Consider the following 17,530-nt stretch of genomic DNA (forward strand, 5'->3'; position numbering starts at 1 on the left):
TGATTATAATAGACAAAAAACAACAATAATAATATTAATAAGCATTTACATTTAAGGTTTGAAAAGTGTTACATACGCTCTATGTGATTTGATCCTCATAACAACTCTATAAGGTAAGAACTAATATTGTCCTCATTTAACATAAGGGGAAACTGAGGCTCACTGAGGCTATTAAATGAACCCATGGATGAATGGTCACACAGGTATTCAATGTTTGATGCTTAAACTTGTTAAATCTAAAGACCTAAATTTCCTTTTCTAACTCTTTGTGAGTATAGTTAATGGATTTCTTTGCTCCTGTCTTTACCCATCATTAATGACTTCCTACTTCCAGACCAGTTTCCTTTCTATTTTTTAAACAATAATAAAAAACAACTGTGGCACTAGAGGGCATTTAGCACAGTGTTGAGCACATAGGAGATGCTCCAAATGCTTGTTGAATAACAGACAAGTGACTGTCTGCTGAGGACCTGGCTGCTGCAGTGGAGGAACACTTTCAACTTCCTACCCAGAAATACATGGACAATTGATGCCAGAATATTGCAATGTTGAATAGATTGGGGAGAATATTGTTCATTATGATAAAACCCTTTTCTGTCTTTATTGTGTTATCTTTGGTCCCATAGTAAAGAACTCACTCAAGTTTAATGGAGAATGTTCAAGGTATGTTGTTCCAAGGACATGTGACATATGTGAATTATGCATTCAATGAATGTGGCAGGGTTGTCAAAGAGCCCAACTATACTTGTCTTCATTAAAAAGTATTACAGAAATAATAGTAGCTCTGCTGTAGTGTGTGCTTCTAAGGTTCTCTCTATTGAGAGAACCTTAGCTCTGGGAACCATGTTTGGGAAGCACATTGAGAAGCTGGAGAAATTCCAAAGAAGGGGAAGCAAAATGATAAATAGCTTGAGATAATGTTATGTGAGGATTATCTGCACCTTGCAAGTACCAGCACTTAGGACAGAGCCTGGAACACAGCAAATCTTTAATACATGCTTATTGACTGACAACGCATGGCTTGTCATTCATTCACCTTGTGTTGAAGGAATTTAGGTGCTCAGCCTTTTGAAGAAGGGGTCATGATATTTCTGTGAAACTATTTGGAAAAGTAATTGGGTGAGTTCTGCTTGGACCCATGAAACAAGGTACTAACCCATGGTTAGAAGTGAAAGAAAAGCAAATTTGAATTAAGCCATTAAAGCTAGACAGGAGGAAGGGAGAGAATCTGGAATACAAAGTTTTAGGAACAAATGTTGAGAATTGTTTTTGCATAAATAAGAAATACAGGTAATGAGGTATAGAAATCTATCTTGCCCTACAAGAAAAGAGATAAGATGGGGATAAGGGAAGGAAGGGGTGTGATAGAAGGGAGGGCAGATTGGGGGAAGAGGTAATGAGAACGCGCAGCATTTTGGGGTGGGGAGAGTGAAGAAGTGGGGAGAAAATTTGGAACTCAAAATTTTGTGGAAATGAATGTTGAAAACAAAAAATAAATAAATAAACTTTAAAAAATTGTTCACAGAGTCAAAATAGGATGTTCTTTGAAAATAGGCAGAAGAAAAATACCAACAGAGAAAGCAACAATATAAATGAAGGGAATGGGAGGGAGCGAGTTCTAGTATTTGTAATCCTAAAAAAAGAAGCTGAGGTAGATTAATTAGAAGCTTTTTTTTTTTCTGAGAAACTAGAAAAACAAAAGTTATGAAGACTCTTGGTAAAACTTGAAGAAAAATCATCATTTGAAATCATGTAACATTGGTCTTCAATATTGGATTTTAATAATGAATCTATTTATGGCATCATCAAAATTAATATAAGGTACCCACTCCATCTGTAGAAATGTTTCATTTACTCTGGAGAAAGGGAATTATTTCCCATAGCTGGGTCCTTTGCTGAATGAGTAAGAGAGAATTTATAAAAGCTTAATTAGGTCCAGTCCATGACTCGATTGAGTGTGAAATCATTGTTAATAATATGACGAGGTCACAGCATTTTAAGAACCACAATATTTGAATGACACAAATTCTTAGATGAACTCAGCTTCCTGCAGCTGTGAAATCCACAAGGCAGCCAATGTGGTTGAGCTTTGGGGAAAATAATGGTTGAAATTATTCACAAAGAATAGATTATTGGAAAGGGTGTTTTTGGAGAGTGGAGTCCAGTCAAGTTTTATCCTCACAAAAACAGGTACTTCCAGTGGCAAAGAGACAAAGACATAGATGAGGAGAAGCAGACACACACACACACACACACACACACACACACACACACACAGAAGGAAGAAAGGAGGAGAGGACAAGACAGGAAAAGAAAGAAAAAAGAGGAAAAGAAGGGTGGAAAGAAAAAGAGAGGGGAAGAAAGGAAAGAGGAACAGAGAGAAGAAAAAATGAATTTAATGGCAAAAGTAGTTGCTTTTTAGAAATGAAGAAGTTGTTCAGAAACACAGTCATGAAGACAAAAACTCATAAAACACAATATTTATTCTGTCCTTAACTGGTCATTAAGGGTGGAATTAAGGAATCAGTATTTCACATTGTTATTTTAATTTTTGTAAATAATTGACTATTAGGATGTAGTCTCATTCTATGAACATTTAAGACCAGAGTACAGGCCCATCATCAATTCATGACCTTTTCATCTTTTACTCCTATCATTTGGAAATCCAAGCATTATTTGTCTCTTTAAACATAAGATTACAGGAGCCCAATAGCAGCAGTATAAATCTTTTCTGCTACTCTACTGTGTGTGTGTGTGTGTGTGTGTGTGTGTGTGTGTATTGGCTGAAGAGAGTTCCAAGATGAAAGCACAGAAAAGCAAGAAAGAGAAGTTGGTGCGCTCCCAGGAACTTTGGGCAATATTTCCTGCCTCACACTCTCAGAGACCAGCTGCACTGCCTTATCAACTGTGCTAACAACCTTTAGTTCAATGAATCAACTTTTTTAAAGAGCTTCATAAATTCAAATCACTGTAACTTTCATGATGTGGGCACAACAGATGTAAAAAGTGAGTATATCCTCAGACATACATGTTTATTGGGCTTTTAAAAGTGAAAGAGTGAAGGCATGGAAGCAGAGGCAAGGAAACTGTGGAGATAGATTTCCAAAGTTACGGAGTTCTCTGTCTACTGTAGATGGGGATTTCTTTCTTGTATATTTATTTGAAAATAATTCAAAGAGAAGGATGATGGAATAGTGAAGTAGAGTCAAATGATTCCTCACTCTAGATTAAAGAAACAGAATTCAAACCCCGCGTACAGGGTTTACTAATTTGATGACCTTAAGCCAGTCATTTAAGCTTCATTGGCCTCAGTTTCCCTAACAATAAAATGAGCCATTTGAAACATATATACTCAGTTCTTTTACATCTGTAACCACGATATGATAGCTGGATAGGAGGCTGTGGCCTCATCCCTTTCTCAAAAGTTGTATTGGTACCATTCTTGTGCAAAGTAAGAGGATTACTAAGACCACATTTTTTTTTTTAATAACTTTCTTTGATTGTTATGTAAACGTTTCTTCCTAGAGACCACAATCACACCTGGGACATTTCTCCAACTGGTAATCTTCTTACTGATGAAAGTGAATAATTGCTGAATGCAGGAGATTTCACACTCTTTACTAAGCATTGATTCTGCCACAAGAAGACATTCTCAATATTTTGCTCCAATACCAAAAAGAAACAGGAAAGGAAGCCTCTCTGTAGCTGACAAGCTCCTAAGTGGATTTTACTACAAATACGTAAGAACATGTTGTGTTCGTCTATTTCCAAACATGAAGCTACAGCTCTAGCAAATTCTACTCATGTGTAATACAATGCATTTGTAGTGTTGGCGAGTAGGAAATCCCAGAGTGGTGAATACACAGGAAGCGCCATCTCCTGTTAGCAATCTCTTAGGACCCTCTTTGTAAATAAATGGCCTTTGGAAGAACATGCACAAACATATTTCATACTTTATGGAAAGGTTGAGAATTTGATTCCTGACCTATTGGGAAACTCTAAATCTCTCTATATTTTTTAATATCTCTAACTGTATATCTATGTCATCTGTATCTATACACATCACTTCTCAGGAAATGCATATCAAGAGATGGATGTTGTTGTTTGGTCATGTTTCAGTCACATCTGCCTCATCGTGAGCTCATTTGGGGCTTTCTTGGCAAAGATACTAGACAAGTTTGCCGTTTCCTTCTCCAGTCATTTTACAGATGTGTAAATTGGGGCAACAGAGTGAAGTGACTTGCCCAGGGTCACACAGCTAGTGAGTGTCTGAGGCTGGATTTGAACTAATGAGGATAAATCTTCCTGATTCCAAGACCAGTGCTCTATTCACTGTGCCAGTTATCTACCCTAGATGGAGGTGGTGTGTGTGTGTATATATATATATGTATATATATATATATATATATATATATATATATATAGTTATGTACATGTATGTATGTACCCATGTATATACATAACACATATATTCATATATAAATACATGCCCTAGAAAAATAGAAATGTGCATATTTATACACACATATAGGTGATTCTAAGACTAGCAGAAAGGCACCTGGTAGGGAGTAGGGGTGGAAATAGTGGAATATTAACAGCAATGAATGATTTGGGCACAAGAAGCAGTATCAACGGTAATGATCAAGGAGACAGACTACAAAAGAGTAAGAGGTGGTCATGTAGTGAAAGGAACATCTTACTGATGAATGGTTGAACACAGCATTATCTCCCATTATCCCAGGATTATAGATTGAGACTTGAAAGGTCCCTGAAAGACCATCTAGTCCAAAACCCTCATTTTCATCGATGAGAAAATTATGGCACACATACATTAAATGATTCACTCAGTGGCTCACAGTGGGTAAATAGCAAGCAGATTAAAGATCTGAATCCTTCTCTCCTGAGTCTAAACCCAACATTTCCCCCTGCCCCATGTTAAATACCCAATGTTAGAACATCTAGAGTAAGGATCTCCATACATTGAATGGATCCCTGTGGAGACTTTATGGGAGAACAGAATGAAAAAGCATGAATTGGCGGTAACTCACTGAACTGAAGGGATACTCATGCCTGGTTTCCATTCTGGCCTCTGATACTTACTGTCTACGTGAGTTAGGGTAAGCTCCCTAACCTCTGTAGCTCTAAATTTTCCTCATTTATAAAATGAATGGCTCTGAGTGGCTTCTGAGATTGCTTACAGATCTAAAGATATGACCTATGACCTTTGAGCAAGATCACCTAGTCACTGAAACCTTGAAGAATGTGAGTCCATCACAGCATCCCTGAGTCTCGGTTTCTCCATTCATACAATAGGAATTATAGTGCATGCACTACATAACTCACAGGTTTATTGTGAAGTAGATAAACGTATTGTGAACTGTAAAGACCTATGTAAATTTCAGTTATTATTATTTATAAGAGTCAGGAAGGAAGAAAGGAAAGAAGGAAGGAAGGATGGAAGGAAGGAAGAAAGGATGGAGGGAGGGAGGGAGAGAGGGAAGGAAAGAAGAAGGTATAGAAAAAACAAAGGAAAGAATGAAAGAAGTTAAGGAGAGCCCTCTCAAAAGTGAAATGTTTTGCCACTGTAAGTAATGATTTTCTCATTAATAATGTTCTTCATGTAGAGATGTATAACAACTTATTAATAGTTTTATAGAGAAGGTGCTTAGGGCAGCTAGGTGGTGCACTGAATGGAATGTTGGGGTAGGAAATGAGGAAGACTTATCTTCCTGCATCCAAATCTAGCTTCGGACACTTAGTAGCTATGTGAACCTGGGTAAGTCATTTAACCTTGTTTGCCTCAGTTTCTCATCTGGAAAAATGAGCTGGAGAAGGAAACAGCAAACCACTTCAGTATCTTTGCCAAGAAAACCCCAAATGAGGTCACCAAGTTGGACGTGATTGAAATGAAACAACAGTAAGAGAGAAGGTGCTTAAGTCTTTGAGGTTCTTTCTACCTCCTCCGAGATTCTTTCATTGAACTTCTGGCCCCCTTGGAGCCCTCTGGCTTTATAAACTGGTCATAAAAACGGAACAATTCTGAACTCAAAGGAAGATTTAATACCAATTGATTCAAAGATACAATTCAGTACACTATACATGTACCATTTTATTCTCAGTCGCCTGTCACAGGTTGAGGATGTCTAATACTTCACTGTGTCAGTGACCCCATAGATGGGGTCATTCCTTCCTTCCTCCAACAATCTAAATAACAAAAAACCTCCCATTTACTTCTTGGAGAGAAACAATTAAGTTCTCTTTAACTTAAATGTTTTTCTTGCATTTTACCTTTCATATTTTGACCTGTATATAGATTTCACCAGGGTGATATTTTCGGAATTCTACCACCCAAAGCAGCATCTTCTCCACTAGTCTTAGCCACAGATGTTTCCTGAGTCATGGAGAGCTTAAGTGGGTTGGTCCCATTATAAAGCTTGTATGTAGCAGGGACAGAAGCTGAACCAATATCTTCCTGACTCCAAGGCCAGAACTCTCACTTCTATGCCACACCATCTTTCGTTGAACTTGCATTCAAGAGTTGTCTATTTACAGGTAGCAGAGGCTTGGCAAGGAGGAAGAGGATAGGATCTTAATCAAGATTAAGTCTTCCAAAACAATCATGGGTATATCTTTACCTTATGGAAAATTTTGTTTAAATAAGCTTTGTAGCTTTATCTCAACTTAGCCCGTGGATGTGATCCTGGAAAAGTGTGAGTAAATCACTTTTAGGAAGAAACAAATCATTTTTCTAACTGACTTTTCTTATAATTTAAGAAATGATTTGTTGGCAAAAGGGGTAATAAAGTCTCAAAACTTCATTAAAATGGAAGGCAAAAAGATTTCTAATGAAACACCAAAAATAAAACATGAATCCAAGAATTCTCTGAAAGCCCATTGCTTTACAATTGGCATTCTGGGGGCCTGAGGGAAAGGGGAGGCCCTTGAGATTTTCCATGCTATAAGCGGAGGCTTAGTCAAACTTAGCTTTGGTTTGCGTATCCCTCTCCTCCTCACTCCCTTCTTTCTAAGTATCTTTAGTCTGGTGCTTGGCATTCCTTCCACACTTCTAACTAAAGTAAGCCATTGCTTAAGAACTAAGTGCCTCTCTCCTCCTTGGGCTGTTGGGACTCACTACCAGACAGGAACTTTGACCTTGAGGCTTGCCTATGTGCAGTAGGATGAACAATGTTAAGATGATAAAAGCCAGGAACAGAGAAAAAGAAGTCAAGATCAAAGCAAAAGACCATAAAAGCACAGAAAGGGAAGCATGATCCAGGGAACAATATTCATTTTATCAGGGCAGAGCATACAATGATGATCACTCAGAACAGAAGTCACAATCAAAGCTAGTTTCAGGAATTGTTTATTTATTTTTCCAGTTGCCTTATAGAGATAGTGTAAGAACAGGGAAAGGATGTTAGCTCGGGGATCAGAACATTGGGTTCTGACACTTTTTTGAGGTTCTGTTAGTCCTTTAACCTCCAATGACCTTGGTTTCCTCCTTGGAACTATAGGACCTCTCAGTTATTTTCCCTCTTTCAGCCTATGATTTTGTGATAAAGAACTAAAATCAGTTCGTATGTAGGAATAAGCATTTAGTGAAATTAATTTGTACCAGGGTATCAGAAATCAAAAGTACGAGTGTTAATGTGAGTGCATGTTCTGAGTTTCAATTCTGCTGTATTTCATACTTTCTCTGAGGCCTCATCATCGGGCCCCAGACTTTTTAGGAAGCAGAAGACCTGCTTTGGAAGGCCCTGCCAAGCTGGAAGTCTTGATGTAGGAGCTAAGCAATGGATGGTCATCACAGAACCGGCTCAGGTGGTTTCCAGAAGACGTCACTACAGATGTGCCATGAACTGGGACATGGATTTTATGGCCTTATGATTCATAGGGTCTGTAATCTTCATCATTTGTGGGAATGCCTACAAGATGAAATCCCATTCCTCCTCTATCCGAAGAGCTGTATTCATTAAAATCTGCTTTGGTTCCACTCTCTGGAACAACTAATTTGAGTTTGCGTACCATTTCAAACACATGATGAATTTCAGAAATGCATGTAAAGTTTAGTAATAAATGTGGTACAAACCTGTTTCCTTCCTAGTTTATTTTTTGAAGATTATTTATTCTATAATTACAAAGAAGAGTAGAGGGAGCAAATAATATGACTTGAATTTCCAGGTTTGGCAACATACAAATGGAGCCAGTTCTAATCAAATTTAATTTCATTTTCAGCAAAGAAAAAAAAAACTTGAATAAAATCAAAAGGGGAGAAAAACCTGCATTAATACCAAAAGTTACTGTTAGACATTTAGTGCCATGCTCTTTTATCATGGTTATGTGTCATCTGATAACAACATCGGTAAACAATCTGGGAGGGATGTTGAAAGAAGTGACATCTGGGAAATGAATCACAGTTATGCAGACCTGAGTAGCAAATGTTCTTTCTAGAGGAACTCGTGCGATCACGCTTCATTCAAACTTCATATTAAGTCTACTTGTTGAAAATGAATAGGTGTAGTGTGTGTGTGTGTGTGTGTGTGTGTGTGTGTGTGTGTGTGTGTGGGCGTGTGTGTGTATTTTTTTTCCCTACACCTCCACCTTTGCCATATTCAGCAAAGGCCCCAAATAAACATGGTTAGCTGGCATTTCAACAGATGTATGTATTTAATTTTTTTTCTTTTGAATTCTAAGAACATATCCATAGCTAGAGCTGAGAAAGGACAATTGTCTTTCCTTTCTGAATTGTGCCAGGTTTGTAGTTGATCAGCGTAGAGTTCCACAGCTTTCTGTGGTCTTGTTTTTTCCCAACAGTACTCTAGTTCAAAAGGATGGGAGAAGTATGATATTACAGGTTCAAGTATGTTCAATGCCACCTGGAGTCAGGAAGATCTGAGTTCAAATTCAACCTCAGACATTTTACTAGCTGTGTAATCCTGAGCAAGTCATTTATCCTCTGTTTGCCTCAGTTTCCTCATCTATAAAATAGCAATTAAAAAAATACCAACCAACCAAAAAAATACCTACCTACCAGGGTTGTTGTGGGTAACAAATGAGATGATAATTTTAAAGTTCTTAGCACAGCACCTAGTATGTACTAAGTACTTATCATCATCGTCATTGTCATCGTCATCATCATATGATCCTGGGCAATTCATTAAACTTCTCTAAGCCTCAGTTTCTTCATGAGTAAAATATTTGTAAGACCAAGATTGTTGGGAGGATCAGATGAGATTATGCAAAGGACTTTGAAGATCTTAACCTGCTCTAAAATAATCAACTGTTATTAAGCATAAAAATGTCTGTCTTCCAAATGTTCCTCCTCCTTTTCCTGTAACATACCTGATTGTTCAAAGGTCCTAAATCTATTCTAAAATTCTAAAACAACCCAGATTGCAAGAACAGATATAATTTCTATTTTTGATCATTGTTTAAAATACTCTCATGTTTTGACAAGTCCTCATTTCACAGTAACTATTTCTTTTTAAAGTTTCTAGCCTTCATAGGGAAGTTGTTTTCTGTTTTGTTTTGTTTTTTTAACTCGAGTTTGCAACCAAATGGGAGTGCAAAGATCACCTAATCAAACTGCATTTCTGTAGGGTGTGTCATCACTTATATGACTATGGATTCGAAGCTTTGATTCAAGTTCTGCTTCTTCTAGTTATATAAATATTTGTTACCCAAGTCAGAGGACACTTTTTTCAGCAACCCTCCCAGATTACCTAAACTACTTTTAGAACTTTGGGTAAGCTACTTGACCTCCAAGTGTGACAAGCAAGGAAGATAACAAGAACTCATTATTACTACTGTAAACAGTGTTTTCACACTGGGAATTCTTCGCAATGTTATCACCACTTAGTGCAGTCTCCCTACAAAAAAACAATCACAACAACCACAGTGACCAGTACCACTCCCATAATTCAATCTTTTCCTGACAGAAAGGAAACTGAACTTGATCCACATCCCAGGGGGAAAATCTACTTGGGGGATATTTCTCCATAAAGATCTGTGGGAAAACAAAAGGAAGGGCTCATCAAATGAGACAAAGTTGTTACCTACATTGGCGTCGGGAGTACTCACATTAAAGAAAGCAAGAAGATTCTAGAGTATACAAGTAAGCCCCAATATATGTCCACGATGGTCCAGACATCATAAACTTTAGAGCATCGGTTCAATTAAATAAGCTTTTAACTGCCTATATAAGATACAACACTGTACTAGGCATTAAAGACCGAAAGATGAAAATGTCTTCTGTTCTCTATTCAATGCAATGAGTACTTTTCCAAAACACACCACCCCCACAGCTGAAGAATCTGCCATGGACTTGGAATGCTGCTAAAAGCAATATTGCTACCCCTCAGGGGACCATGACAAGTACATAGTAGATATTATATATATATATATATATATATATATATATATATATATATAATGTATTGATTAATTGCAATTCCTAAAAGATACAGGTTGCCTATATATGAGATTTGGAATTGTAGATTCGAAATGTTTTGCTAGACCTGTCGTTTCAGTGATACAGGGCACTCTGGGTAAGGTAACACCTTCTACCCATTCTTATCAGTTCCTTCTCTTCATGTTATAATCTTAGAGACAAACCTAGAGCAGTGAAGGGTTAAATGGATCGCTCAGCATCACAGACTTTGTGTGTGATAGAAGTTGGATTTGAACCAAGGTTTTTGTTACGACAAAGATATTTCCCCATCTATCATAGTGTGTCATCCCTCTTTTAAGCTAGGTGAGTGTGGCTTAGTCAGTTCAGTCATACCTGACTCTCTGTGACCCCATTTGGAGTTTTCTTGGCAAAGATCGTGAAGTGATTTTGCCATGTTGTTCATCTCATTCTACAGAAGAGGAAACATAAGCAAGCAGACTTAGGTTATTTGCCCAGTGTCACACAGCTACTAAGTGGCTGAGGTTAGATTTGAACTCAGGTCTATCTGATCCCAGAGCTCTATTCACTGGGCCACCCTGCTGCCCTTTTAAGCTTCTAGTGTCCAGTATTGCCAAGTGATCTCACAGTCAAGTACTAACAAAACATTAGAGGAGAATAACAATTGCTATTATTAGGAAATATTAAGCTAATAAAAATAACTTTTGCCCATTGTTTTTAGTTTCCAGAACAGAATTTAGAAAGGGGGCACAGCCAAGGTGGAGGGATTGGAGACTTATGGAATTCAATTTTTTCTGCCCAACTCAAACCATTCCTGAATGTGATGAAAGAAATCACATGGGATATAGCTCAATGCGCATTAGAATACCAATATGATAGACCACTTTTTACCAAGTGCCAAAGGAATACAAATTTCTTTTTTACAATTATTTTATTTTTTAATGTCTCATGGAAGGGTATTTATTTTTTATTTTTAAAATTAAATTATTTTATTTGTTTTCAGTGTTCTACAATCACTTCCATGTACCTTAGATTTTTTCCCCTCCCTCCCCCTCCTTTTCCACTCCCTCCCTGAGATGGCATACACTCTTATATAGGTTCTACACATCCATTCCTATTAAATGCATTTTCACCTTAGTCATGTTGCCTAGAAGAATTAAAATGAATGGGAGAAACCATAAAACAAAACAAAACATAACACAAAAGAAAATGGTCTGCTTCATCTTGTGATCAAATTCCACAGTTCTTTTTCAGGATGTGAAAGGTATTTTGCTTCAAGAGTCCATTGGGAGTTTTTTAAGTCCTCGCGTTACAATGAAGCGCTAAGTCTACCAGAAAAATCCCGCACACACTGGGGCTGTCGCTGCGCACGGAGCTCTCCTGGCGGGGCACAGATCTCTTAACAACCGCAACGATCCTACTCAGTGTTCTCAGCGTCTCAGAGAAATATTTGTCTTGACCTTAAAATTATCTGGATTAAAATGGGATCCTATTTTGATGACTAAACTAAGTAAAGCACAAAATATTTCTTGTTTACTCTGGGATACAGAGTCTTAAAAGCTCAAGGAGAGTAAAAAGCTGAGGCGCTGGCATGGTATTAGGCCATGTACTCGTGTCTCACCACGGTGCTACATCCCTTTAAAGGTTTTCCATTGCACTGCATCTCCTTATGAGTAAGACACAGTCACTGAGCCCAGGTATGGAGCAGTTGGACACTCAGGACAGGCAACATCGAAGTGGGACTGGAAATCAGGAAGCCCACACGCCTGACGCCAGGACTTGATCAGGACAAATGAAGAGCTGTGTCCAGAGCACAGAAACTAATAAACAGGAATGCCAAGAAACAATCTGATCTGCCAGGAAGGAGAGAGATGGAAACATAATCCTATGCAATATAGAAGATAAATGAGGAGGAAGCAGCTTTTCAAAGATATATAAAGATGATATGTCTAGAACAGCGTCTCAATGCCTGGCACATTTTAGTACTAAATATATTTTAATGCAAGAGGGAACGAAATGCAAGCGAATATGTGTGCTCAAACACCCAACTGGTGATAAATTGTTATCTAAATTAACAGATGATAATGAAAATAGATTTCTAATAACAGAATCGTTTTTTTTTCTGGCAGCTTCTCGATTCCAAAACGGTCATTCCTTTTCAATATAGAGATATGCATAGATGTTATTGTTGTTTTAATAAGTTCTTTTAGCTTATCTCACAATATTTGAGATTCTCTCCTGAGATTATACAATTATCTACACATATTTTAAAATGCTTCACAAAATCTTGATACCTATTCACCTAAATATTTTAAACAGGAGATATCTATAAATAGCATGTCAGAAAGTATTTAGTCTGATAACAGTCATGCTAAGACTTTTGTTATTGAATTTTTAGTGCTCAGTGTACACCAAAGAAATATCTGCTGTCCATTATCTATCTATCTATCTATCTATCTATCTATCTATCTATCTATCTATCTATCTGTCTATCTATCCATCTATCTATCTATCTATCTATCCATCTACCTATCCATCATCCATCCATCCATTTATCTATTTATCTATCTATCTATCCATCTATCTACCTATCCATCATCCAACCATCTATATATCTATTTATCTATCATCTATCTATCTATCTATCTATCTATCTATCTATCTATCTATCTATCTCTTTCTATCCAGTATCTGTCTCTCTTTCTCCCCTTATTTTTCTAGTTTTTTTATCTATCATTTATCTCTGCATCTAACTATCCTTAACTTTCTATATCTATCATCTACCTCTCCATTTATCTATCTCTTATCTATCATTTATCTCTCAATATCTATATCCATCTTTATATCATCTCTCTCCATCCATCTGCGCATCTATCATCTACCCATCTTTCTGTATTGTATCACTTATCATCTGTTTATCTATCTAATATAATTGTATCTCTCAATGATTTTAGATGTTCGCAGAAGAGAAAATGAAATTTAATTAAAAAAACTAGAATAAAGTAATAAAATATCTTTGAAGAAGTAAATTTATTCTCTCCTCAAGATTGCCTCTTAAAATACCAAATTTCTCTTCTGTCTTATTTACCAAGTTCTATGAGCATATAGGAGGCCTTTCCTGAATCTTCCCATTGTTAATTTGCACAGAATTGACACTTTCAAACTGTGGTGCTGGAGAAGACTTTTGAGAATTCCTTGGGTAAGGAGAGATCAAATCAGTCAATACTTAAAGAAATTAATTCAGGTTCTTCACTGGAAGGTCAAATACTGAAGCTGAAGTTTAAATACGTTGGCCACATAATGGAAAGTTGGGACTCATTTGGGAGAAAGTCGTTATGCTGGGAAAGATTGAAGGCAAAAGGAAAAGGGAATGGCAGAGGATGAGATTTATAGATGGTGTCATGGAAACAATGCATATGAACTCGGATGGACTTTGGGAGATAATGGGAGACAGAAGGTCCTGGCATGCTATGTGCAAGTCATGGGGGGGTCAAAGAATAAGCATTTGTATACTGCCAACTACATTACACTGCTCTAAGTGATTTTTACAAATCTGATTTTGCTGTGCATTTGCTTTTGTCATATCTGACTTTTTGGGGTTTTCTTGGTAAAGATACTAGAATGGTTTGCTATTTCCTCTCCACCTCACTTTACAGGTGAGAAAATTGAGCCAAACAGGATTAAGTGATTTGTTCAGGGCCACACGGCTAGCAGGTGTCTGAGACCAGGTTTAAATTCAGGAAGATTAGCCTTCCTGACTTCAGACCTTGTCGCTCTATCTATTGCACCCCTAGCTGCCCCATTGCTACATAATTAGATCCTCACAATAACTGAGAGAGGTAGGCATTATCATGATTCCCATTTTGCAGTTAAGGAAAGTGAGGCAGACAAATGTTAAGACAAGGTTAAGCAACTTGCCCAGAGTCATCCAGCTGCTTGGTGTTTAAGGTCAGGTCCTCTTGACTCTATGCCCAGGGCTCTATGCATCACCAGCTGCCTCTAAATAGATGGAAATATTATTTGCCTCATTAGAAGGGAAGATCCCTGGGGACAGGATTTGGTTTTGCTTCTACCTTTTATATCATCAACTTTGAGCACAGTGCCCACCCCATTGTAAGTGTTTAATGTCAACTAGTCCTGGAAAATTGATGAAGTCCTTGATCCAGGCTTGACCCCAAGCTAAGTGTTGGGGATCCAATGCAAAGCAAAGCCAGGAGACCATTTTTTAGGGAGTTCACATTCTAAAGGGGGAAGACCTAGGTACATAGGAGAGAGATACACTGTCCATAGGAGATTATCAGCAGTGGGGGGTGAAAGGATGGGAGGGACTCGAGATTATGATCTTAAAAATATAGAAAAATGTAAAACTTAAGTTAGATGCTGAATATTTCCATCATTCAGATATTTGACTTTTAGCACTTTTTTCTCCCATGAAATCCTGGTTTATTCTGTATGCTAGCTTAGCATTCAAGTCCAAGAGTATTTGCAAAGACTTACTCCAAAGTCAACAGAAGGTCCCTATGCAGAAGATGATCACAAATTGGCTCTGGGAAAAGGACTTGGTCTGATGTGAGGATAAAAGAGTTTGGGAATTCATTTCTTGAGTTTGACCATAATTCATCTTTAAGAATACTTAACTCTATTCATGTTAGTGGACTGCCAACATCAATCACAGTAAAGTCACAATTATAGGTGTTACTGATGAGTCAGGAATTGGTAGAGAGTGGGAGAGGAAAAAACACTTCAATGGATCTTGTAATATTTTGGAAATTTATTATAATGTTGATATTTCTTTAAAGAATATGGCTACATTTGGAATCTGTTTTGTTTCTGTTGAGCTAGACACTAGGGCATTGTGAATAGAGTTGTGGATTTGTATTCCAGAAATTTCAGCTTCAAAGTCTACCACTGTGGGCAGCTAGGTGGCACAGTGAACAGAGTACCCACCCTCAAGTCAGGAGGACCTGAGTTCAAATCTGGCCTCAGACACTTGACACACTTATTAGCTGTGTGACCTTGCGCAAGTCACTTGACCTCAATTGCCCTTCCTTCCTCACTCCAAAATAGTAATAAAAAAAAAATCCACCTCTGAAACTTAGCTCTGTGAGCCCAAACAAATCAATTCTACACTGTGGGTCTCAGGCAACTCCCCAGTACTTATGCACTAAAGTACAGAAATACTATAATATCCATTGATGGAATGAGTTGTCATACTACACTGAAACAATCCTGAATCCTTCACTCATCTACTTTATGGAAATATATCCCATTTAAAAGAGGTGGAATAGATTGCATTCAGTAAATATCAAAGTTTTCTTACTGACCCCCAGCTTTCCCTGAAATGGGAATCCTCTCTTTTCAATCAACACTAATATTTTAGATGCATTTCCATCTATGACGAAGTGGATTCAGGTCCCTTCCAACTCTTGATCTGTCAACCTGTGATTCCAGTGGCACTAAGTGGTCTCTCATCATTTTTCCTTGGAACACCAATAGCCTTTCTTTGGCTTGGCTGAGATTTTCTTGGGAGGATTTTTTTTAGATTCCATTAATATGTTGCATTCAAAGGTCCTTGTTACACAGCCTTAAACAATACCTTTATTCTATTGTTACTTAACTATATAATTTAGCGGCTGCCGCTGTCAGCAAAGCAGAAAAGACTCACCAGTACAGTTACTAATCAATCCCTCTCCTTCAATTATCTGATTTAGTCCCTTAGTGCTTCTGTAGGGAGCTGCACACATTGCATGAATTTTCAATGCTGAGCCCCTACAGTCTTCAATGGCTACTTGGAAGCCAGATCATTTTGTAATACGTTGGACGATTGCTCCATTTCTTCAAGTATGCATTAAGAGTTTATCCAAATAATAGAATTTAACACAAAACCTGATCACATAGTGTGAAGTGTTTAAGTGTTCATTTTCAACTTGGGATTACTGAGGGTGGCTTCTTGGGGGAAGGGAATCTATTCGTTTTTATTTATGAATGGAACAAACCTGTAGTACCGATTTGCATGTAATGACTTCCCTTCCTTCTCTTCTGCTTAAAGGACACAAAAACACTTATCACTTATGCTAGTAATTAAAAATAATCCATCCTTTAAGATAAAATCTATAACTATAACTCTTCAGGGACATTCAACAAGAAGTTCACATTTATGCCTGCGATATTGGGCAAGCAGGTAACTTCTCAGAGCCTCAGTTTCCTCCTCTGTAAATTAAGGAATTGACTAGATGATTTCTAATGTGTCCTCTAGCTCGGAATCGATGAATCTATGACCTATGATTACAAGGATTTGCTTCAGTGAATGCTTTCTAAGAAAATGACACAGAAAACAGAAACCTAGCTGACAACATTCCAGATGTACTAACGTGAGAATAGATCAGTGTGAAGCTGAGACTCTCACTCCATTTCTAGGAGGACTGTGTTATATATTTATGACAATCCTGCCATGTTTATTACCATCATCAACAGCTACTTCCACCATATGATCAAAGATTTGGGCCTAGGATGAATCTTGAAGGGATCTGGTTGCATTCCCTTCATGTTACAGATGGGGAAACTGAGACCCAGTGGTACTATGTGGCTTGCTAGAGGTCACACAACTCCAAGGCAAATGTCAGGAGATTTTTCACTATTCATCAATGTCAGGCACTGTAGATCCCATTATCTCCCTGACTACAGCTCTCCTATAAGTATTACTCACCTTCTTAGAAAGTAAGCCCATTAAAAACAACAAGAATTGTCTTTGTAAAAATTATTGTTATTGTAAGGCCAGTGATTAGTAAAGCTCTTTTCCCCGCAAAGCAAGCATTTAATAAATCAATTTTCATTCATTTATTCAGTGGCAAGATTCTGTGGCAAAAAAAAAAATCCATAAATATTCTCACTCCCCCCCTTCATATGTACATCCCTTAATCTACCTCTGATGAGCTTGATCAGAGTTCATGAGGCCAGTTCTCAGACAAGAAACACATAGTTCATTGTAAGTCTTTCTAGCTTCTGGTTAGGGTGACCTAGAGCTTTTCTTCTTCTCACATGGTCAATGGGAACCCAAAATTCTATCAAAGCCAGGCTAAGCCATCATGGCACTGTTTTCATTAAGTATTATTTACCCTTAAG

At 37.6% G+C, this 17,530-nt stretch overlaps 1 protein-coding gene across 1 annotated transcript in view; it reads right to left on the reverse strand.

Annotated features, from left to right (window-relative positions):
* The window catches only part of NEGR1 (neuronal growth regulator 1), a 1,077,808-nt gene that overhangs the window by 868,541 nt on the left and 191,737 nt on the right, over nucleotides 1–17,530 (reverse strand). The gene's annotated exons all lie outside the window — the stretch shown is intronic.

The sequence above is a fragment of the Notamacropus eugenii genome, chromosome 2 (genome assembly GCF_028372415.1).
Source record: "Notamacropus eugenii isolate mMacEug1 chromosome 2, mMacEug1.pri_v2, whole genome shotgun sequence".
Classification (NCBI taxonomy): Eukaryota; Metazoa; Chordata; class Mammalia; order Diprotodontia; family Macropodidae; genus Notamacropus; species Notamacropus eugenii.